This window comes from Heterodontus francisci, chromosome 5 (assembly GCF_036365525.1).
Source record: "Heterodontus francisci isolate sHetFra1 chromosome 5, sHetFra1.hap1, whole genome shotgun sequence".
Lineage (NCBI taxonomy): Eukaryota > Metazoa > Chordata > Chondrichthyes > Heterodontiformes > Heterodontidae > Heterodontus > Heterodontus francisci.
The window spans coordinates 188,104,154-188,128,726 of NC_090375.1; the positions used below are offsets into that span (position 1 = coordinate 188,104,154).

Genomic DNA, 24,573 nt, shown 5'->3' on the forward strand with positions numbered 1-24,573 from the left:
CTGTCGTGCACCCCTCTTTTCCTTTTTACCACCATTGGTGACAGTGGGCTGAATTTTACGCTGCCCTAGCGGGTGTGATGGTAGCGGGGGCAACGTAAAATTGAGCAGGAGGCTCCAGGAGGCCCTCCCGCCCCACTCCCGCCATCGGCCAACTTCATGGCGGGAGGTGGGGGTAGGGGTGGGGGGGAAACGGCCCACCCGTTCAAGGCTAATTAAGGCCCTTAAGTCTTTTACCCATGGCAAGCGGGCATACTGGGGACGTGAAAGGCCGCCCAGTGATAGCTGCCAGCCTTTCCGCATGCCGGGGTGAGTGCCATGGCACTCAGGCACAGGGTGCCTGATTGAGGGGCGTCCCTGCCTCTCAACCCACTCCCGGGACTGAAGACGTCCCCTCCTCCCCCAAATGACTACCCTTGCCTCGCCGCCACGACTGATCAACCCCCAGCGAGGCAAGCCCAACTTACCAGAAGACCTGGCTCCATGGTGTCGGCTGAGCTGCAGTCCCAGCAGTCGCCACTGCTCCTGGTGGTGCTGCTCGGACTGAGGTGGGACCTCCTCCCTCAAGTGGGTGGAAGTCCTGCCTCGGGACAATTAAAGCCCGGGGACCTGTAAAATGTGGGTCGGATCCCTGGGCTAGCCGGAAGCGGGTTTGCCATCGACTTCTACGTCGGTGGTGAAGTCCCATCCCCCGATGGTAAAATCCAGCCCCATGTCTTCAGATATCTCGGCCCTAAGCTTTGGAATTCCATCTCCAAACCTCTTCTTCTGTCCCAATGTCTCCTTCTTTAGCTTGGTGTCAATTGTTGTCTGATTATGCTCCTGCAGAGCACCTTGGGATGTTTTATTACATTAAAGGTGCTATATAAATGCAAGTTGTTATTGTGTGGTGTTTACCAGAATGGACCTGAAACAAAGAACTGTTGGAATTTCCATATGGCATAACCTCCCTTTAACAGTTGTGGTAGTTCATGGATAATAAGCTGTTTTACTCCTCATTGTGGCCAACTCGCCCACGTTATCATTTTACAAACTGGAGGGTAGGCAAGTGTATCCTGATTAGGTTTTAATGGTTTGGTTGGAGTCTGAAGATATGGCTTATGGCTGAGATGTCAAATGGTTACTTTGCATTAGTCCTCGCTACTGACCATGATGTTCACTTATCATAGTGGTGATGTTAAAATTGAATGTGTAGAAATGGATGCAGATTTAGGGTCTCGAACCAGGTTGCCTTGCTGACTCTTAGGGTGTTTGGTCTGAGGTGAGAAAAGAAATGGGAGACAATTATGCAAACTACTGGCTCATCTACTTAACAGCGACTTGGGATTGTTCCCACAGAACAGAGACCAGGTGGTACCTATATTTAAAAAGAGCAATAAATCAGAAACTGGAAGCTATAAGCCCCTTCAGTCATAGGTAGGTTGCTGCAGGGTATTGTTAGAGATGCATTGTTCAATCATTTAGAATGAGGCCTCTCAGCATGTCAGCCTGGGCTCAGTGGGTAGCACCATTGTCTCCCAAGTCAGGCGGTTGTATGTTCAATCCCCACTCCAGCACTAGAACAAGCTCTCTAGATGTCACTCCAGTGCAGTACTGAGTGAGCATGGCACTGCTGGAGGAATTTCTTTTCTTTTGCCTCTCTGAGGAGAATATACACTGGTGGGTGGGGGAAGTAGATTGATAGCATATACAGTTTGCATCAGGTCAGGGTGGGTCAGGCTTAAATGAACCAATTGGCCTTTTTGTACCTTTGTCTGCTTAAGGGGAAATAACAGAAGCTGAGGTGATCTCCCATTCTCCAAAATGATCTAAGGTGAGAGCTAAAGGATTTGCGTCCTTCCTATGAACAGTCTGGGCCCCTGACATTGCTTGCACTGATGAAGTCTCTGTGCCTGCAAAGACATCACCACCCACGGGTGATCAACTGCTGTGATTTTGCAGGAAAGGCTCTGTTCTCCAGAAATATCCATGTCCCCATTAAGTTTGCTACAAATTCTTGTCATTTATGTCACTTCCGAACAAAACATCAAATGCACAAACCCAACTTCTCTTAAATCTAACAGCCAGATGCATAAACCACAATGTGCCTTTGGTTGGAAATCTCAAAACCATGAATGCAGGCTCTTCATCCCTGGAACCAGTCTCGTGAATCTTTTCTATCCTCTCTCCAATGCCCTCACACCTTTGCAAAAGTGCGGCACCCAGAATTGGATGCAATACTCCAGCTCTAAGCAATGATTGTTCCGATACTAGACGTGTCCATACCTAAGCTGGACAATGCCATACTCCCATTGGTCCTGCAGTCGAATGAAACCTGAATCTTCAAAGGCAAGAAGAGTACCAACTGAGTCAAGCTGACATTTCAAGCTCTTAACATAAGTTGAAACATTTCTTTATAAGACATAAGGCCTGTATTTCCTCTGCTGTGCCACTCAAAATCAAGTGGTAGAACATGGTGTAGCAGGGAGAATGGAGAAAGGATGTCTACTATCCTTAAAATCAGGATTGGCAAGATTCCTCCCTTCTGCTATCTCAGTAGGAATCTTGGTCGTCACCACTTTATAGACCCACTGCATTTATATGATGGTGGGGTTTCCCTATCTTCCTGCCATAATACCATTGGCTCCAGGTAAGAACAAAAGAGTGGTGGTGGCAGCCCAGTCACTGAAGGCCCTGAATGAGGGAGGAGCCTGGTTGTGGTCACCTCTGCCACTCTTCTCCCCTCATGTCAAGTTGAGCAAAATGCTGTGCTGGCTTATTCTGGTGGCCTTAACAATAGCGATAGCAAAAGATTGGTGTGGGAGAAATGGGTTCGAAATCATGGGACATTGGCACCAGTACTGGGGAAGGAGGGAGCTGTTCTAATGGGACGGGCTCCATCTGAATCATGATGGGACCAGGGTCCAGGCGAATCGCATAAATAGGGCTGTAGATAGGACTTTAAACTAAATAGTGGAGGCGAGGGTTCAGTTGCATGGAAAATTAGGAAGTCAAAGTTAAAGGAGAAGGTAGGTGTGCAAGCTAGTGGTGAGGCTGATTGTTACCAGAAAATAAAAGGAAGGGACAGAACGTGTGAATAGAACAAACTTAAAGGTTTTATATCTGAATGCATGAAGCATTTGGAATAAAATAAATCAGTTAACAGCGCAAATAGAGATGAATGGGTATCATTTAGTGGCGATTATTGAGATGTCGTTGCAGGGAAACCAGGTTTGGGAATTGAATATGCAAGGGTACTCAATATTTTGGAAGGCTAGGCAGGAAGGAAAAGGAGGAAGTGTAGCTTTGTTAGTAAAGGAAGAGTAGGTGCTGCAGTGAGAAATGATATAGGCACTGGAGATCAAGACGTAGAATCAGTCTGGGTAGAAATAAGAACTAGCATGGGAAAGAAGTCCCTGGTGGGAGTAATAGGTCCCCAAACAGTAGTTACACAGTGGGGCACAGTATAAACCAGGAAATACTGGGGGCTTGTAAGAAAGGTATGGCAATATTCATGGGTGATTTTAATATGCATATAGACTGGATTAATCAGATTGGCAAAGGTAGCCACAAGGGAGAGTTCATTGAATGTACTAGAGATTATTTTTTGGAGCAATATGTTGTGGAACCAACCAGGGAACAGGCTATTCTAGATTTGGTATTGTGTACTGAGGTGGGATGAATTAATGATCTCATAGTTAAGGATCATCTAGGGAAGCGTGATCATAGCATGCTAGAATTTCAAATTCAGTTTGAGGGCGAGAAACTGGAGTCCCATACTAGCATTCTGGAGTTAAACAAAGGCAATTACATAGGCATAAGGACAGATTTGGCCCTAGTGGACTGGGCAGGAAGACTAAAAGGTAGGACAGTTGATGAGCAATGGCAGATGTTTAAGGAGATATTCAATTCCTCCCAACAAAAGGGTAGGTGGTGGCGTAGTGGTATTACCACTGGACTAGTAACCCAGAGACCCAGGGTATTCCTCTGGGGACATGGGTTCGAATCCCACCACAGCAGAAGGTGGAATTTGAACTTAATTAATAAATCTGGAATTAAAAGCTAGTCTAATGATGGCCATGAAACCATTGTCGATTGTTGTAAAAATCCACAAACCCATCTGGTTCACTAAAGTCCTTTAGGGAAGGAAATCTGCTGTCCTTACCTGGTCTGGCCTACATGTGACTCCAGATCCACAGCAATGTGGTTAACTCTTACATGCCCTCTGAAATGGCCTAGCAAGCCATTCAGTTGTACCTAACCGCTACAAAGTCTATAAAAAGGAATGAAACAGGACGGACCACCTGGCATCAACCTAGGCACCGGAAACGACAATGACAAACCCAGCCCTGTCGACCCTGCAAAGTCCTCCTTACTAACATCTGGGGGCTTGTGCCAAAGTTGGGAGAGCTGTCCCACAGACTAGTCAAGCAACAGCTTGACATAGTCATACTCACAGAATCATACCTTACAGACAATGTCCCAGACACTGCCATCACCATCCCCGGGTACGTCCTGTCCCACCGGCAGGACAGACCCAGCAGAGGTGGTGGCACAGTGGTATACAGTAGGGAGGGAGTTGCCCTGGGAGTCCTCAACATCGACTCCGGACCCCATGAAGTATCATGGCATCAAGTCAAACATGGGCAAGGTAACCTCTTACTGATTACCACCTACCGCCCTCCCTCAGCTGATGAGTCAGTATTCCTCCATGTTGAACACCACTTGGAGGAAGCGCTGAGGGTGGCAAGGGCACAAAATGTACTCTGGGTGGGGGACTTCAATGTCCATCACCAAGAGTAGCTCGGTAGCACCACTACTGACTGAGCTGGCCGGGTCCTAAAGGACATGGCTGCTAGACTGGGTCTGCGGCAGGTGGTGAGGGAACCAACACGAGGGAAAAACATACTTGACCTCATCCTCACCAATCTGCCTGCTGCAGATGCTTCTTTCCATGATTGTATTGGTAGGAGTGACCACCGCACAGTCCTTGTGGAGACGAAGTCCTGCCTTCACATTGAGGATACCGTCCATCGTGTTGTGTGGCACCATCACCGTGCTGAATGGGATAGATTTCGAACAGACCTAGCAATGCAAAACTGGGCATCCATGAGGCGCTGTGGGCCATCAGCAGCAGCAGAATTGTACTCAACCACAATCTGTAACCTCATGGCCCGGCAGATCCCCCACTCTACCATTACCATCAAGCCAGGAGACCAAACCTGGTTCAATGAAGAGTGCAGGAGGGCATGCCAGGAGCAGCACCAGGAATACCTCAAAATGAGGTGTCAACCTAGTGAAGCTACAACCCAGGACTACTTGCATGCCAAACTGCGTAAGCAGCATGCGATAGACAGAGCTAAGCGATCCCATAACCAATGGATCAGATCTAAGCTCTGCAGTCCTGCCACATCCAGCCGTGAATGGTGGTGGACAATTAAACAACTAACTGGAGGAGGTGGCTCCACAAATATCCCCATCCTCAGTGATGGGGGAGCCCAGCACATCAGTGCGAAAGATAAGGCTGAAGCATTTGCAACAATCTTCAGCTAGAAGTGCCAAGCTAATGACCCATCTCGGCCTCCTCCTGATGTCCCCAGCATCACAGATGCCAGACTTCAGCCAATTCGATTCACTCCATGTGATATCAAGAAACGACTGAAGGCACTGGATACTGCAAAAGCTATGGGCCCTGACAATATTCCGGCAATAGTACTGAAGACCCGTGCTCCAGAACTTGCTGCGCCCCTAGCCAAGCTGTTCCAGTACAGCTACAACACTGGCATCTACCCTGCAATGTGGAACATTGCCCAGGTATGTCCTGTACACAAAAAGCAGGACAAATCCAATCCGTCCAACTACCGCCCCATTAGCCTACTCTCAATCATCAATAAAGTGATGGAAGGTGTCATCAACAGAGCCATCAAGCGGCACTTGCTTAGCAACAACCTGCTCAGTGACGCTCAGTTTGGGTTCCGCCAGGGCCACTCAACTGCTGCCCTCATTACAGCCTTGGTTCAAACATGGACAAAAGAGCTGAACTCAAGAGGTGAGGTGAGAGTGACTGCCCTTGACATCAAGGCAGCATTTGACCGAGTATGGCATCAAAGAGCCCTAGCAAAACTGAGGTCAATGGGAATCAGGGGGAAAACCCTCCACTGGCTGGAGTCATACCTAGCACAAAGGAAGATGGTTCTGGTTGTTGGAGGTCAATCATCTGAGCTCCAGGACATCACTGCAGGAATTCCTCAGGGTAGTGGCCTAGGCCCAACCATCTTCAGCTGCTTCATCAATGACCTTCCTTCAATCATAAGGTCAGAAGTGGGGATGTTCGCTGATGATTGCACAATGTTCAACACCATTCGCGACTCCTCAGATACTGAAGCAGTCCGTGTAGAAATGCAGCAAGACCTGGACAATATCTAGGCTTGGGCTGATAAGTGGCGAGTAACATTCGCGCCACACAAGTGCCAGGCAATGACTATCTCAGACAAGAGAGAATCTAACCATCTCCCCTTGACATTCAACGGCATTACCATCGCTGAATCCCCCACTATCAACATCCTAGGGGCTACCATTGACCAGAAACTGAACTGGAGTAGCCATATAAATACCGTTGCTACAAGAGCAGGTCAGAGGCTAGGAATCCTGAGGCGAGTAACTCACCTCCTGACTCCCCAAAGCCTGTCCACCATCTACAAGGCACAAGTAAGGAGTGTGATGGAATACTCTCCACTTGCCTGGATGGGTGCAGCTCCAACAACACTCAAGAAGCTCGACACCATCCAGGACAAAGCAGCCCACTTGATTGGCACCCCATCTACAAACATTCACTCCCTCCACCATCGATGCACAGTGGCAGCAGTGTGTACCATCTACAAGATGCACTGCAGCAATGCACCAAGACTCCTTAGACAGCACCTTCCAAACCCGCGACCTCTACCAACTAGAAGGACAAGGGCAGCACATACATGGGAACACCACCACCTGCAAGTTCCCCTCCATCACACACCATCCTGACTTGGAACTATATCGCCGTTCCTTCACTGTCGCTGGGTCAAAATCCTGGAACTCCCTTCCTAACAGCACTGTGGGTGTACCTACCCCACATGGACTGCAGCGGTTCAAGAAGGCAGCTCACCACCACCTTCTCAAGGGCAATTAGGGATGGGCAATAAATGCTGGCCTGGTCAGCGTCGCCCACATCCCATGAATGAATTAAAAAAAGAAAAAAAATATATATTCCAGAGAGGAAGAAAGATTCTAAGAGGGGGAAAAAACATCCATGGCTAAGCAAGGAAGTTAAGGATAACATAAAGACAAAAACTAAGGCATACCATATTGCAAAGGCCAGTGGCAGGCTGGAAGATTGGGAAACTTTTAAAGATCAACAAAGGGTTACTGAAAAGTAAGAAAAAGAGCAAAGGTAAATTATGAAAGAAAACTCGTGCAAAATATAAAAACAGATAGCAAAAGCTTCTATAAGTATATAAAAGGTAAGAGAGTAACTAAAGTGAATGTTGGTCCCTTGGAGGATGAGACTGGGGAGTTAATAGAGGGGAACACAGAAATGGCGAAGGCACTAAATCAGTATTTTGCTCAGTTTTCACGGTGGAGGACACTAGTACCATCCCAATAGTAACAGGTAATGCAGAGGTTATAGAAAGAGAGGAACTTAGAACAATCATCATCACTAGGGAAAAAGTACTGAGCAAACTATTGGGATTGAAGGCAGACAAGTCCCCAAGGCCTGATGGCCTACAACCTTGGGTCCTAAAGGAAGTGGTAGCGGAGATAGTGGATTCATTGGTTATAATATTCCAAAATTCCCTGGATCCGGGAAAGGTTCCAGTAGATTGGAAAAAAGCTAATGTAACGTCCTTATTCAAAAAGGGAGGGAGGCAGAAAGTAGGAAACTATACACCAGTTAGTTTAAGATCTGTCGTTGGGAAATTGTTAGAATCCATTATTAAGGAAGTAATAACAGGACATTTAGAAAGTCAAAACACAATCCATCAGAGTCAGCATGGTTTTATGAAGGGTAAATCACGTTTGACTAATTTGCTGGAGTTCTTCGAAGCTGTGACAGGCAAATTGGATAATGGGGATCCTGTAGATGTAGTATATCTGGACTTCCAGAGGCATTTGATAAGGTGCCGCACAAAAGGTTAATACACAAGGTAAGATCACATGGGGTTAGGGGCAATTTATTAGCTTGGATAGAGGATTGGCTAACCAACAGAAAACAGAGAGTCGGGATAAATGGGTCCTTTTCTGGTTGGCAAGATGTAACTAGTGGGGTGCCACAGGGTTCGGTCCTTGGGCCCCAACTATTTACAATCTATATTAATGACTTGGATGCAGAGATAGAAGGTACTATAGCCAAATTTGCAGATGACACTAAAATAGGTGGGATAGTAAGTTGCAATAATGAAATAAGACATTTACAAATGGATATGGACAGGTTAGGTGAATGGGCCAAAATTTGGCAGATGGAGTTTAATGTGGATAAGTGTGAGGTTATCCATTTTGGTCGGAAGAATAGAAAGGCAAATTATTATCTAAATGGAGAGAAGCTTCAGAGTGCTTTGGTGCAGAGGGATCTGGGTGTCCTCGTGCATGAATCACAGAAAGCAAGTATGCAGGTGCAGCAGGTAATAAGGAAGGCTAATGGAATTTTGGCATTTATTGCTAAAGGAATAGAATATTAAAGTAGGGAAGTGTTGCTGCAACTATACAAGGCATTAGTGAGACCACACCTGGAGTATTGCATACAGTTTTGCTCCCCTTACTTGAGGAGGGATGTAGTTGCATTGGAAGCAGTTCAGAGGAGGTTCACTAGCTTTATTCCAGGGATGAGAGGTTTGGCTTATGAAGAGAGATTGAGCAGTTTTAGGCCTTTACTCTCTGGAGTTTAGAAGAATGAGAGGAGATCTAATTGAGGTATATAAGATGATTAAGGGGAATAACAAAGTAGACGTAGAGAGGATGTTTCCTCTTGTGGGGCAATCTAGAATGAGAGATCATAGTTTTAGGATAAGGGGTAGCTGACTTAAAACAGAGATGAGGAGAAATTGCTTCTCTCAAAGTGTTGTGAATCTGTGGAATTCACTAGCCCAGAGTGCGGTGGATGCCGTGACATTGAGTAAATTTAAGGAGGAGATAGACAGATTTTTAATTAGTCATGGGTTGAAGGATTATGGAGAACAGGCAGGGAAGTGGAGTTGAGGCCGAGATGAGATCAGCCATGATCATATTGAATGGAAGGGCAGGCTCGAGGGGCTGAATTGCCTACCCCTGCTCCTAGTTCTTATGCTCTTATGTTCTTATTTGAGTATTTTCAAGGACCCTTGACCATCTTTAATTTCTGCCCTTCCCCATTCGAGTGCTGCAGTGAGCCAATGCTTCTGAACCTCTCCAATGGATGGTAGTGGACTTGCTCTGTGAAGCTGCGATGCAGAGGGGAGCCCACCCTGCAAGTTTCATGAACCTTGGCCCTATAGGGGTCTCAACAGGGTCAGCTTGGTCAGATGGAATTCCAAAACTGCCTCAGAGGAAAATCCCCCCCTCTAACCATAATGTCTACAGAACATCCATTTCTACACCCTTCTTTGGAACTGCAGCAAAGAGCTTTGAGCAACATTTTAAGTTGATGCCTTGACACTAGTTCAGCCTTAACTGGAGTATTGTGTCCAGTTCTGGGCACTGCACTTTAGGAAAGGTGTGACGGCATTGGAGAGAGCACAGATAAGATTCATGAGAATGGTTCCAGGGTGAAGAACTTCAGTTATGAAGATAGATTGGAGAAGTTAGGACTGTTTTCCTTGCAGAAGAGAAGGCTGAGAGATGATTTTATAGAGGTATTCAAAATCATGAGGAGTCTGGACAGAGTAGATAGAGAGAAACTGTTCCCACTTGTGAAAGGATCGAGAACGAAAGGGCACAGCTTTAAAGTATTTGGTAACACAAGCAAAAGTGACATGAGGGAAAACTTTTTCATGCAGCGAGTGGTTAAAGACTGGAATGCGCTGTCTGAGAACATGGTGGAGACAGGTTCAATTAAAGCATTCAAAAGGGAATTAGACTGTTTTATGAAAAGGAAGAATGTGCAGGGTTACAGGGAGAAGGCGGGGGAATGGAACTGAGGGAATTGCACTTTCAGAGAGCTGGTGCAGACACGATGGGCCAAATGGCCTCCTTCACTGTAACAATTCTGTGATTCTGTGATACTTCTTGGAGATGAGGTGGTAGAGGGTGGGGGAAGTGTTCCGAACCCACACCAGTAGCAGGAATTGTACCTGCTGCCAGCAGATATCAGAAGATTTCAGGGTGTTGGTGACAATTGTAACTGTCTCTCCTTGTCTTTGATTTCTAGTTTCCAGTGTAAATCAGGACTGTTAAAATCCTTCCCCATTGTGGAAGACAATTGAATCTTGAACAGTAGCAATGCTGCAAACTGGGAAAAGTTTAAGACAATGACATTGGTACAAGCTTTGTTGGAAGGAGCTTGCTCTATGGGTCTAATGCTCTAGGTAACATTAAATTTGAAATGGATTGTACAGGATTTTAAGGAACTGCAGTTTCCAATTGCTAGCATAAAGTGGGAAAAACACACATACCCTAATGGGAACTAGCCAAGCGGTGTATTAGTTCAACATTACGGTTTGCTTGAAAAAATTTGAATTGGGCATTTTTAAGAGTTTTTCTTTCAGTCAAAAAATTTGAATTTGAATGAACAGACAATTTGATTTAGTGTTTTTGAATTGAAGAACAGCATACTATGAGTTAGTGCCTCTTATCCAGGAATGTTCCCTGTGCAAGACTATAGTTTCTGACAGAGTTAACTAATGGTCTAGAAATTGAGTTTGAAGACAGCAGTGATTACCACTTTAAGGGAAAAGTACAAGTCAAGTCCCTTCACCCAACATATGAAAGATATGGGGGAGTGAAGAGGATGGAAGAAAATAGCTACAGCATTACAGGAAAGGGCATCAGAGTTAATGTTTGTGCACTGGGTCCCTGTAAGAATGCACTCATTTCAGAACTGGTTAATGGATAGAAACTGATTTAATTATTGCAGCATATAAACAGTTTTAAACTCAACAAGTTACGTTCGTGGATAAATTCATAAAGAATAATAAACACCAAGATATTTACCTAATGCTGTTAACTTGTAAGCCACATGTTTTAACATTTTAACATGAGAAAACACATTATAATGATACTTTTCTTGGAAAGGAATGAAAGGGTCTATTTTAATTGTGGATGTTATGCCATGCAGCATTTTCCTTTCTGTAATGAGGTCGAACAAGATATCAATGTTGGTTTTCTTCTTTTTATAACCAATTGAACAAAACTTGACTATAATTAGAGTCTTGGGCCTTATTATCCTAATTTGATGTTTTTCTCCTTTTCTGCCAAATATTTTCTGCTTTTTTTAATATAAAAGAAATGAAGGAATTGAGCTCTTTCAGGAGGGGTGTCCCACGAGTGCCAATCACCTACATGGGGATCTCACCCCAGTGATCATCCTTTATATACAAGCATAGACTATGGAGGAGATTTTCACTGAGTGCGGACAGAACTGAAGCTTGATAATTGCCCACCTTCACACACTCTGTTTAAATAGTCAAAATGTAAGATTGACGACAACCTTTTATTTATATTGCAACTTTAATGTGGTAAAACGTCCCAAGCCGCTTCGCAGGTGTGTTAACAATTTGAGACTGAGCCACATAAGGACATATTGGGGCAGATGACCAAAAGCTTGGTCAAAGAGTTAGGTTCTGAGGAATGAGTGTGCCTTAAAAGAGGTAAGTGAGGTAGAGAGGCAGAGAAATGTTGGGAGGGAATTCCAGAGCTTAGGGCCCAGGCACAGCCGCCAAGCTCAAGAGACAGTTAGCGTAGCTCTTGGAGGGTTGTATGGCTAGATGAGATTAGAGAGAGGGAGCGGACAGGCCATGGAGGGATTTGAAAACAAGGATTAGAATTTTATGATAGAGGCCAATGACATTTCTAGGTTTCAGTGAAAAGGAGATTTGGACAGAGTGCAACACGGGCTAATGCCCAGAACAAAACTGATTTCCAGTGAGTATTGACAAACTATTTGACTACATAGGGCCTCATAGCTCAGCCTTGTTTTACCTGTCTGATAAGAAAGCTTGTCCATTTTCAGCAGAGGTCACTTGACAATGAGTAGAAAGGCTGGAGGAACAATGAATTGGTGCAATGTGTTATATACCAGAAAGCTTGTTGTTGAAGGATTATGCTGTAGCAAACTTTTACTCAGTCTTGCATTTATTTTACAAAGTAAAATGATTACAAATGTGCAACTCCTCCCTCAAAACTTTGTCCAGTTTCATTAAGTGTCTCCTTATATATACTCAAGACCCTAATTAACACCCTCCACCTGCATATGCTTCGACACTTAAGATTTTTTTATTTAAAGAAAAAGAGGATCTGTTAAGAGTGTTATGACTAGGTGAGAATGGTGTAGGGGTCCCTTTCAGCCTTCACCTGGTCTTACCGTAACAGGGTTTAATTTTAAACACACTGTTTTTAGCTCCCGCTTGGTGAATCCTTGTTCACGGCTTTCTTAGGTTAACGAAAAAAAAGTTTACATTTATTAAACTTGAACTTAAACTCTAATTCGGTTATCGCCTAAGGATACATGACATGTCCACATTAGCATGCTTACGCGATATACACATGCAAACAGAGACAGAAAAGAGCAGAAGAAAAATAAAGTGGAAAAGTTTGAGGAAATATCTGAAGAGTTTTTGTTACAGTTCTTCAAACTCACTGTAAAGTCCTTGATTGCAGGTGGATCTTGCTTTTTGTTGGGGCCCAGTATTCTTCTTAAACCTTGTTCACTGTAGGGGACTTTTCTCTCTTGGGGTTCCTGTGTGTTCAGTGGATTCAGAGGCTTGTGAGAAAGAGATGGGAGCAGACAGGAGAGATCTCAGTCCAGGAACAAAAAGTCTTTCTGAGTTCAAACTGTTTGTACAATTCAGAAAACCCCAGGTAGCCAAGTGACTAACTGGTCTGACCACATCTTGGATTGTATCACCTTAGCAGTCTCTGGAATGCTCCTCTTACCCACAGTACCTGGTGATCAAGGTCCATTGTGCATTAAATGTGTCAGGGAATGGTCCTTTGCCCTTCCAATCACTGTCTGTTAATATGCAAATGTATTTTCCAGCCACGGCTGATCTGTTTAACAAGTCCTTTCTTCACTCCAGTAACAGTTTAAAATCAATGTTCATGACAAAATTAATGTACCTCATTCTTGGAAGGTGGGGGCCTAACATGACAAGAGTTTAACATTTCAAAATAAATCAAAGTAAATTCCATATTTTGTACAAAGCATTACATTGCAAGACATCCCTCCTCTAGGACACGTAACACTTGTTGTACAAGCATTTCTTTTCATAAAAGAGAGATAGTTGATGACTAGCATGTACCCATTTAAAATCTGAGATTTCCTTTCTCTCTAGCATTTGTTTCAATCCAGCAAGGTCAGTCCATAACCTTTAATTCGCTCGCACTTTGTAGAATGTACATAATTGTTCCTTGTGGAATAATCTACATAACATTCAATGGGTATTTTATCTTCAGTATGCCCCTTGTACAGAATCGCATCTAAAATATTTGATGAATAGAATCCCATATCCACTGCCTCCAGAAAAGCCAGTGTTTCTTGTAGCTAAAGTACTCTTAACAACCCTTTTTATTTTCTTAGCTTCAAGCTATAGCACAACACTTCCCATTTTCGTGCATCAAAAATATTGTGAAACCAACTGCAGTGACTAGTTTCATATTCTTTGGGTCACCTACGAATGGGAACTTAAGCATGCATTTCTCCAGATTTAATTTTTTTAATGTTTTGTTTGCCCTGAAAACATTCTTGACTTTTGGGTGTTTCATCGTAGTACTTAACTCCAACACATCAAAACTAGCATCAGGTCGAATCTGAGTGCACAGTTGAATTGACCAATCAAGCTTCACAATTGCTCTGTTTCTTCATTTGATATATCTTCTTTCTGTGATGACCTAGCATGATTGACTGGGACAGGAGTAACACCCTCTAAATAGTATTACTAATTTAAAGTTATTCCAGACCTACTCTGTTTAATACCTAAATCAATATATTTAAAAGCTCCACAAGCCTGACTCCCAATTTTAAATTCTACCCTAATCTTAACATTTCTCAAATTCTGCAATACCTAAGAAATCATCAATATGCAACATGAAGGTGCCTGAAAGTTTCCCTTTATGACACCAATAAAACATTTGGCTGAGTTTTTACAGCTCGCCGCTGAGCTTCAAAAAGGGCGCGGCACACGCGCGAGACGTGCACCGCGGAGCCGCCGCGATACTTCGTGCGGTGGCTCATTAACATAGAAGGAGCAGAACACCCTTCCCCAATGACGTAGAGGGGGCGGGTGCTCCGACCACAGCAATGGCGTCTGGCGCCATTTTTAGCCCTTCAGTTAGATTTCAATTTTTAAAGGTCCCGCTCTCCAAAAAATAAAAATACAATTTTAATACCAGATTGAATCCCCTCTCCCACCCCCACAAAGAGTAATCAATATATAAATTGCCCTCTCCCCCCAAAAAAAACATTTATTGCAATCCCAAACTTTCCCCCCGAACTTTATTAACTTTGACCCTCAACCCCTTCCCACCATCCCTGCAACCAATAGGAAGTGTTTTCCCTTCCTCCCCTCTCCCAACCAATGTGCCGCCTCGGATCGCTGAATGGAGATCCGAAGGCGTGGGAGTTCCGGCAACTGGCCGGAATATTCGGGTGGGACAGCCGTCGCGACGAGATATGTAATTATGTGTTCATTGACATTTATTTAAATTAAGGTGCCATCGCTGAGCAGTGGGTGGGGGGGGGCGCTCCGAGGCCCCACTGGCGATGGTAACATGAGGCGGGGCCTTCCCAACGTCGGGGAGCGTGGCAGGCCTCTCCTGGAAATATTTTCCGGGGCCCCCCACCGACCCCGCCACGACCCCTGACGTCGGGGGGTTGATAAAATCCAGCCCATTGTGTTCAACTAAAAGCAGATCTTGCAACCAGTTTTCAGCAAAACAGGTCTCACTGAGAAATACCATACCCTGGAAGTATCATTAAGGCCATAGATGCATTTGTTTAGATTCCACAGTTTTTCTTCTCCATCGGCTGCCTCTTTGGCAGTTTCAGAAACACTTCTTGAAAAATATTACCCTGCACAAATGTGGCTTTTATGTCAATTGATCTAAACTCCCATGAATGTGGCCAAAACAGCCAAAAAGACTTAAGATTACATTACCAGCTATGGTAGTCCCCTCAAACATTCGTATCACCCAGTCGCTCTTCAAAACTCCTTGCAACTAGCCTCGCTTTAGCCTTAAGTCCCATGTACAAGGACGTTTTCAGTATAAATCCATCTATGTGACAAAGCTGGCTGTCCCTTATATGGTACCTCAGAATAAACACTAAAAGCTTTCCAACTCTAAAATAAAAGCAATATACTGCAGATGCTGGAAATCTGAAATAGAAACAAGAAATGCTGGAAATACTCAGCAGGTCTGGCGCATCTGTGGAGAGAGAAGCAGTGTTAACGTTTCAGGTCAGTGACCCTGAAATGTTAACTCTGCTTCTCTCTTCACAGATGCTGCCAGACCTGCTGAGCATTTCCAGCATTCCAACTCTAACTCCTTTTGTTTTGCTTCTCATTAGTTTATCCTCACGTTTGACAGCCAATAAAACTCATGGTCATGAGGACTTCTGCTTCTAGTTCTACTGAGACTTGTTCTTCAGCCTTCATTTCATTGTGTAATCTGTTCAAACTACAGATTTTACTAGCACTTTGATGTCTTTCAGGACTACAACAGTAAGATCTCCTTCTCACACTATCGGAGGCTTTCTCCAGCAAGTGATTGGGTTTCCTAATGCAAGTGTCACTTCCAGATCCACTATTAGAACTTGCACTTGTCACAAGAGTTTTTTTTAATTGAAAGCTTAGAATTCTGTGTATTTTTAAAAACTGAGAAAAAGGATTTTTCTGTGAACATTGAATGCTGAAACCTGGTGTTTGAACTGAATGTGACAGACAGCAAGGCACCTATTTCCAAGCAAATTAGCAGGCGAATGACAGGTCACATGACTTGATTGTTAGAGTTTGTCTTACTTTTGCATTGTGAAAGAGCAGTAAGCTGGACTAACAGGATGCAGTGGAATCTCTGCTTTAACCTGCCTGGAGCAAGTGAAATCTGGCTGGGACCTGTTTGCAGACCAGAGAAAAATACCTTTCCCTGAAAAGGAAGACTTGCATATCTTGGAAAGAAATCCTACATTTGAGGTGTGGCTGTGGTCTGCCTGGAGAGAGGAAAAGACCCAGGAAAAGAGGAGTTGTTATTCTCTGTGGAGGAAGACTACTTTGTAGAGAGGAAGCCCTGCATATTAAAGGTAGTAGATTCCTATTGTCTCTAGTCTCTGAAGAATCAGAGCGGCGGCACAGCAGCGCAGTGGTTAGCACTGCAGCCTCACAGCTCCAGCGACCCGGGTTCAGTTCTGGGTACTGCTTGTGCGGAGTTTGCAAGTTCTCCCTGTGACCGCGTGGGTTTCCTCCAGGTGCTCCGGTTTCCTCCCACAGCCAAAGACTTGCAGGTTGATAGGTAAATTGGCCATTGTAAATTGCCCCTAGTGTAGGTAGGAGAATGGTAGGATGTGGTAAAGAATATGGGGTTAATGTAGGATTAGTATAAATGGGTGGTTGTTGGTCGGCACAGACTCGGTGGGCCGAAGGGCCTGTTTCAGTGCTGTATCTCTAAATTAAAAATTAAAATTTAAATCCCTGCCTCAAGAGTGATTCCTGTTGCCTCTTGTGTTTTGGGAGATCCTAAAATCTCAAGATAGCTTCTATTGCTAGACTGCTACTTTAAAACATCATTCTTGTTGCTGCACCCTTTGCTGAAAGACCTGTGTAAAGCTTGTTGCAGACAAATTGCCTTGAAAGCCTGCCCATCACAGACTGTTCATCAACCTCGCCTGGAGAGACTTTGAGTGGCATCTGACTATTCGACTCTGGGTTACCTCACCTTACTGGAAACATACTACCAGGAAGTGATAAATTCAATCATTTTATTTTTTCCTTTTTATTCCAAAGAAACAGCTGTAAACCAAAGCATCCTTTTTCCCTGGTTAACCTTTTTTTTTAAATGTATGTGTGTATGCATGAGGTTTAGGAAGAATAAGTAGTTTGAAAAGAATCCTTTCATATGTAGAGTTATATCATTATTGTTTAAGACTTAGTTTATTAATAAATAGTTAAATGTTGTTGTTGTTTAAAGAAATCTGGTTTGGTGTGCTTTATTCTGGGGAACAAATAGTGTTTTTAATTTGGCTAATTTCTGGTAGGTGGAAAACTTTACTAATATGTTGTGACCTGTGGAGTAGTGGGACTGAATTGACAGTGCATTACTCCCATCTCGGTCGTAACACACTGCACTTTCTCATTCTCCACTCTTTCACCCCATTCTACCAGTCCACGGACTGCTTCTTAGCCATCATCCTGAACATTCAACCAATATTTAAACTTGCCAGTAGATTTTCCTGCACATCCCACAATTGTTGTATCCCTCCACTCACTGGACCCCTCTGGAATATACGTCACCCGAGTATCAACTCGGGGCAATTGGCCTTTGGATGCGATAGCTTTTCTGAGCGTCATGACTGCTCACATTACTATCCAACCCTTGATCTACCGTATTCTGCTCCTCAGGACCTTTGTCACAAAATACATGTGCATTTGAGGTATAAAGAGCCTTGTTCCCTTCTATCAGCTGCTCAGATTCTGAGATTTTGTAATCAACCCCGATTAATCATGAGGAATGAACCTTAATAGTTTTATTTCCATGTTTGATAACTACCATCTTACCATCACAACCTAATACTTTACCAGCGCCTTTTCCATTCCCCATGACCCTCTTTTATAATAGAATTTAATTTGGGAGATTTGGTCTGTCTCAGATGACTCTACACGATGCCTCAGAGCTCTCTGAAGTTTCTCAGAGACCTCAACCTTGATGAAAGCCCCTCTCCCTGCATGTAAAGCATTCAAATGCACAGAAAAAAAGGAATTAATTGTAGTACCTTCTAGAGCAGTAGGACTGTTGCACATCACAGGGCTATTTGAGATTTCGCCCAAAGACCAATTGATAGGGACTACATTCTCCAACGATCTGAAGCAAATTATTTGCATGAACCATCCATACCAGGGCAGTTGTCAACTTGCAGTTTTGTTGGTCAGCTAAGATTTTATGCAGCAATCACTGCGTGATTCCTTTCACAGATCCCATTGCTGAAAGGGTTTTCAGCTGCAATATTCATATCCATAATGTCCATGTTTTCACACATGTCTCTGAACTTGCCATTGGCAAATTCCCCTTCATTATCAGTCAGAAACTTAGCTGGTACCCCAAGTGCAGTCCCTATCCATTTCTCCATAATTTTATCTATAATCACCCTTTTGTCCTTGCTACTTATTATTGTAGAAAGACTAAATCTAGTGACTAGGTCTATAAAATGTAGAATGAAAATTTGTCTTTGTCCCATACCTTTAAATCCATGGCAACTACCTTGTTAAAGTCACATGCCAGTGGAAAGCTTACAATAGGATGTGACTGTATCCAATACTTTTTAGATTTCACACTTTTCACTAATCTTTATTATTGATGTATACTCTTCAATCACCCCTGCATTCTTTAGCAGGGTTTTTAATCTTTGACAAGAAGGGTGAGCAAATTGTCTCTGTAACTTTAAGACAATTTGCTTTTGTTCCCCTCTGATTCTTATCACCTGATGCCATTAATACTTCAACACTCTGACTAGAAACATCAGGTTTTATTCAGGAGATACAATAATGCTCTGAGTGGGTAAACTGAAAATCCACTGACTTTCCAAAAATCAATTGCCTTATCATGCTCCATATCAAGTTTCAGTTGTATCTTTTTCATAGAAAGTTTACTCAACACTAAAGGTATCTCACTAGAGACTACATCAGTACTGATAAGTAGCTTACTCCAGCTATTTACATGGAATTACAACTCGCTTTAGTGAGTTCAACGTATTGTCATCACCAAACCTAAAGCAAGTAGTACTTCTTTACTCCTTAACCTTCAATCGATCCTCACTACTGAGTGAATACAGATAACAATTTAAGCAATCAGTTCCACATACTGTTTTTGTGCAAGTACCATCTAACACAGCACAGTTGAATGAATCCACAACTAACACATTCATCACAGGACTAAAACTCCTTGTGGCTAGTACAATTTGCTCAGATTCATCATGATCTTCCTCTTCTACCTCACAATCCTTTGTGTCATTTGTCATTTTGAGGACCCTGCCTCTCCACTTTGGGCAGTTCATTGCATAATGATACTTTGAGTCACACCTGAAGCAATTAGTAACTGTTTCTTGGGCATTTCTGGGATTCATTCGCTTATTATTGCTGTTCCAATTCTGTCTTTGGCTGTAATAGCCAGGCCTGCTAAAAAGGTTCTTTCATCCTCATTTCTTCTGTCCTTAACTTTTCCATTGAATAGATGCCTGTGTCCAGTATCTGGACCATTTCAAAATCCAGCAATCGTTGAGTCCTCCATTCTTTGTGTCATTGTAGAATGTCCCATTTGTTCTACCAAGGCTGCGGGAAATGACCATTTCCCCAGGAATTTTAAGGCAGCAGACATCTGATCAAACAGGGAGTATTTTTCCAAGAACCAAACCCCAGTTAGAACCAGGAGCCTGCCCTTATGCAACGCCCTAACACAATTTACCAATTTAAATGTTAGCACTGAACCAGGGATCTCCAAATTGAATTTCCTCAGTCTTCTACACAGTCTGTTAAAGACCATGATACATTTCTCCATTGAATAACCATCTGTTTTTTGAAATCTATCAAAGTCTGACCACGCCTCATAGGCATTTAATGATCATCTTTCTAGCAAATCTCATCCAAGTATTCTAACAGAAGATCCAAATCTTCATCAGTATCCACTGACAGGCATTCAGTTCACAGATTACTTCTGACTTTGCTTTTGGTAGGAAGTGACAACACCAAGGTCATACCTGTTTCCTTTTTGGTAGGGTCATAACTCATGTCCACTATCCACTTCATTCTTCCACAGGTCATATGGTTCAGACTCAGAACATCAGAGTGTAATCATAGCCTGACAATTTACACTTGCTTTCTGCAACTTTTCACAATAGCCACCAGGATTGTAGATTTCTATGTGATTTTCTTTTCTTCTTCTGAGTTTCCAACCTTCACCTTTCGGCAATCATTCTCTGCTACCATATTATATTGCAGAAAGCTTGTTGTTGAAGGATGATACTGGAGCCAATCCTTACTCAGTCTTGCATTTATTTTACAAAGTAAACAGATTATAAACATGTAACTCCTCACTTAAACCTTTGCCCAGTTTCAGTAAGTGGCTCCCTCTATATACTCAAGTAGGACCCTAATTAACACTCTCCACTTGCATACGAAGAAAGACAATTAACACAATAAAATGTTAAACAACAGCTTTTGAGCTGTGTTAAATTAAGGTATATTCAATTAAACATGGATTCTAGGTGATGCTCTTGATTTGCAATATAATTCGGTTGGCTTTGACTGGAGTGCTTAAAATTAGCTCCCTGAGCGGAGGCCCATAGAGCAAACTCCATTTTTTTTAACAGTAAACCGACATTATTGTTTTAAATTGTTTTATAAAATGGCAGTGAAGAGCATCTAAAAGCAGAAATGAATTGGATCTTTCACACCTTGTGCAAGGTTTTTTTGTGATCGGAGAAGCCTTGGATTGTCTGCAGTAATCATTTCTTCACCTCAGCCACAAGAAACACAGCAAGAGAAAGTCACCAAGGTACGGGGTGGGGGTGCAGTGGTGCCATTTTGACTTTGGGTGATAGTTGAAAACAGTCAATATTTGAAATAAAAATGGAGAGAAATGTGTGACGGCCGCCTAATCCAATATTGCCTGTTTTATGCTAACAGGCAAAGTAAAAGTTACCCCCATCTTGTGATTGAAACTAGAAAATTAGACTTATGAGAAACGGCAAAAGCTAATATTGCTTTAATGATACAATTTTATCTTCAAATTTCAGATCAAAGGCAGTCTGAATATTTTCATTGTGTGGTACAGACACACAGGAAACATGTTGTGTCTTTAATGGCTGGATAACATGAATACTTAAGTGTACTGAACTTCCTCTTCAACTTTTAAAATTATGTAAATATGTCCACCATGTAACTTATGCACGAAACAAAGCTGATATCTTATCAAACTGTAAAATGCTGAATATCGCAAAGAGAAAGTAAACACAGGTAGAAAACCACAGGATCTCTCTTGATTATCAGTGTTTTCTGACTTCACTTAAATGTTGCAATTTATATTTAAAAACATTGAGGTGAAAAGGCTGCAAGTAATTAAGATGAATATTTGTGGGAAACACATTTTGTTTTGTGAAAATTTAATCAGTTAGATTCTGTAGGCATTCTGATTAATAAATGGAACTGCTAAATACATTCATTGCTTTTGAAATTATAAATGGAAGCTTTTCTTGCCTATGAATACAATGTTACTTCCAACCTCTGAAGCATGTCTCACATTACATTGAACTCATAAACTATAAATTATAAAGATTGCATTTAAAATGTTCTGTTTAATTATTCTCTTCTTTCTCCTAGGTCTGTGTCTGCCAGTGCAGTTGGCTGCAAGAAGATGCACCAGAGTCCACTGTAGTCTAGCTGTAGTTTTAGCTTCCTTCTTGTGTAGAAGCCTCTGAGGTTTGCACTCATTGCTTCCTCACGTCAGTGTGGTTTGGATTGAGAATTTTCTGTCTTGGGAGATTTTGACTACGTGCAGAGTCTGTTTGCAACTTGGTGTTCAAACTGTGAGTCAATATCGTATTTTTCAATTCATTTATCAAATTTAGAATTTAAAAAGTTATGACAATTTTACTATCCAAAACATTTTTCACAAAAACCTCCTGTGTGACAAGGTGACTACCTGACTAATACCTCACAGTTCTTGTGTGCAGCAGGAAGTCTTGATAAAATCACCCACAGTCAGTGGCAAATACCTCAGAGCAGAACCTTAGTTAAGCCACACTTAGATAATTGCGTGCAATTCTGGTCGCCACACTACCGGAAGGACGTGGAGGCTTTGGAGAGGGTACAGAGGAGGTTTACCAGGATGTTGCCTGGTCTGGAGGGCATTAGCTATGAGGAGAGGTTGGAAAAACTCGGATTGTTTTCGCTGGAACGACGGAGGTGGAGGGGCGACATGATAGAGGTTTACAAAGTTATGAGCGGCGTGGACAGAGTGGATAGTCAGAAGCTTTTTCCCAGGGTGGAAGAGTCAGTTACTAGGGGACATAGGTTTAAGGTGCGAGGGGCAAAGTTTAGAGGGGATGTGCGAGGCAAGTTTTTTACACAGAAGGTGGTGAGTGCCTGGAACTTGCTGCCAGGGGAGGTGGTGGAAGCAGATACGATAGCGACATTTAAGAGACGTCTTGACAAATATATGAATAGGAAGGGAATAGAGGGATATGGGCCCCGGAAGTGCAGAAGGTGTTAGTTTCGGCAGGCATCAAGATCGGCGCAGGCTTGGAGGGCCGATTGGCCTGTTCCTGTGCTGTACTGTTCTTTGTTCTTTGTTCTTTGTTAGACATGTACAGTCGCAGTAATTTGAAAGCACAAAGTGGGATAGCAGTTACACAAATGCATAATATTGTATGCAAAACACAGTTGAACCTCCATTGTCCCTCATTCCTGATTATCCACTTCAACTTAATGGGGCAAAGCATTACATGAGACGTTACCACATTCAAAAGCATGAGGGGTCTAGACAGAGTAGATAGGGAGAAATTGTCCCCTTTGGTGGAAGGTTCGAAAACCAGAAGGCACCGATTTAAGGTGATTGGCAAAAGAAGCAACGGCGACATGAGGAAGAATTTTTTTAATGCAGCGAGTGGTTAGGATCTGGAATACACTGAGTGTGATGGAGGCAGATTTAATCATGGTTTTCAAAATGGAATTGGATAAGCACCTGGAGAGAAAAAATTGGCAGGGCTACAGGGAAATGGGCAGGGGAGTAGGACTAGCAGTGTTGCGCTTGCAGAGAGTTGGCATAGACACGATGGGGTGAATGGCCTCTTTCTATGATTCTAGGATTCTACTTCTTTACTCAGAGAGTGGTTAGAATGTGGAACTTGCAATCACCCGGAGTAGCTGAAGCAAATAGCATTAATGCCTTTAAGGAGTTGCTAGATAAGTACATGAGGGAGAAAGGAATAGAAAGTTATGCAGATAGGGCTAGATGACATGGGGTGAGAGGTGGCACAGAGCCACTTGGGCCAAATAACCTGTTGCTGTGCTGTAAATTCTGTGTAATTATAGAGCTCTCTAACATCCAAGAAAGGCAAAATTCAGGATATGGTATTTTCACTGTAGTTATCTTCAGTTCCATGCCTTAGGCATTGCAGAATACATTTTGAGTAATTTCCATTAATCACATTGCTAAAAAATGAAGATTCCATTAGGGGATTAATATTACATTAATTTGAAGATACAAAACATGAATATTCTTTACTCCACCCGTGAATTAATAGCATACTATGTGATTTGGGTATTATTGTGTGTAGAGAAATAGTAAAGTGTTTAATGCTCATGACATCTCTTTCCAGTATTCTCTTGTAAACCACCTCACGCCACTTTGGGACATCCTCAGGTTGTAAAAGGTGCTATATAAATGTATGTTCTTTATTACTTTCTTTAATTGCACTGCTTTCAGTCTGTAACACTGAGCCCTGAACCCTTGCATATTTTTCATTTGCCTGCCGGGTAGGGAGCCTTAAACAATGGGTGTTTCCAGTAAATGTGTTCTTCAGGGGCACAGTCATGTTCTGCATTGCCTTATTGCTGAGCATGCCACTATGCTAGTCCTAGGCTTGCAACATGGGTAGTGAGTTGTGAGCATGTACCCAGCATTCTGGGCCAAGATCTGTCTTATTACCCATACCCTGTTCACTCATATATCGAGAATAATAGTGGACTCACAGTTGACCCCTGCGGTAGACCACTTTCAAGCCTTCTCCAGTCCGAGCAATATATATTTATCCTAATTCTTTGTTTCTTGTTCATCTACTAACTTTATCTTCATAGTACTATGTTTCTTCTTGTAGTATACACTTGAATTTTTCTGACAAGCCTCTTTGCTTTGTCGACCACAACCTGTCATTAACAAATTCATATTGGCTATTCTTGCTTAACCCATGCCTTTCTAAATGCTCACTAATTCGACCTTCAAATATATATTCTAAGACTTCACCCACAACTGACATTGGACTAACTGATCTATATTTACCAAGTTTATCACAAAAACTTTCCCACAAATTCGGTATGGATGAGAAAGGCCATTTAGCCAATCTTAGTTCAACCATCCAGAAAAAGCTGAAAGTGTACCTGTTGCAGCGTCCAATTATTTCTTGAATGGTTTTCGCCTCAACTAGTCTAACTGGAAGTCCATTCCACGTGTTTGAAG

At 42.8% G+C, this 24,573-nt stretch overlaps 1 long non-coding RNA gene across 4 annotated transcripts in view; it reads left to right on the forward strand.

Annotated features, from left to right (window-relative positions):
* The window catches only part of LOC137370191 (uncharacterized), a 190,620-nt gene that overhangs the window by 66,014 nt on the left and 100,033 nt on the right, over positions 1-24,573 (forward strand). For all 4 annotated transcript variants that reach the window (XR_010975105.1, XR_010975104.1, XR_010975103.1 and 1 more), the window contains one exon: positions 21,717-21,922. This is a non-coding gene — a long non-coding RNA (uncharacterized lncRNA). The remainder of the gene's footprint in view (positions 1-21,716; positions 21,923-24,573) is intronic.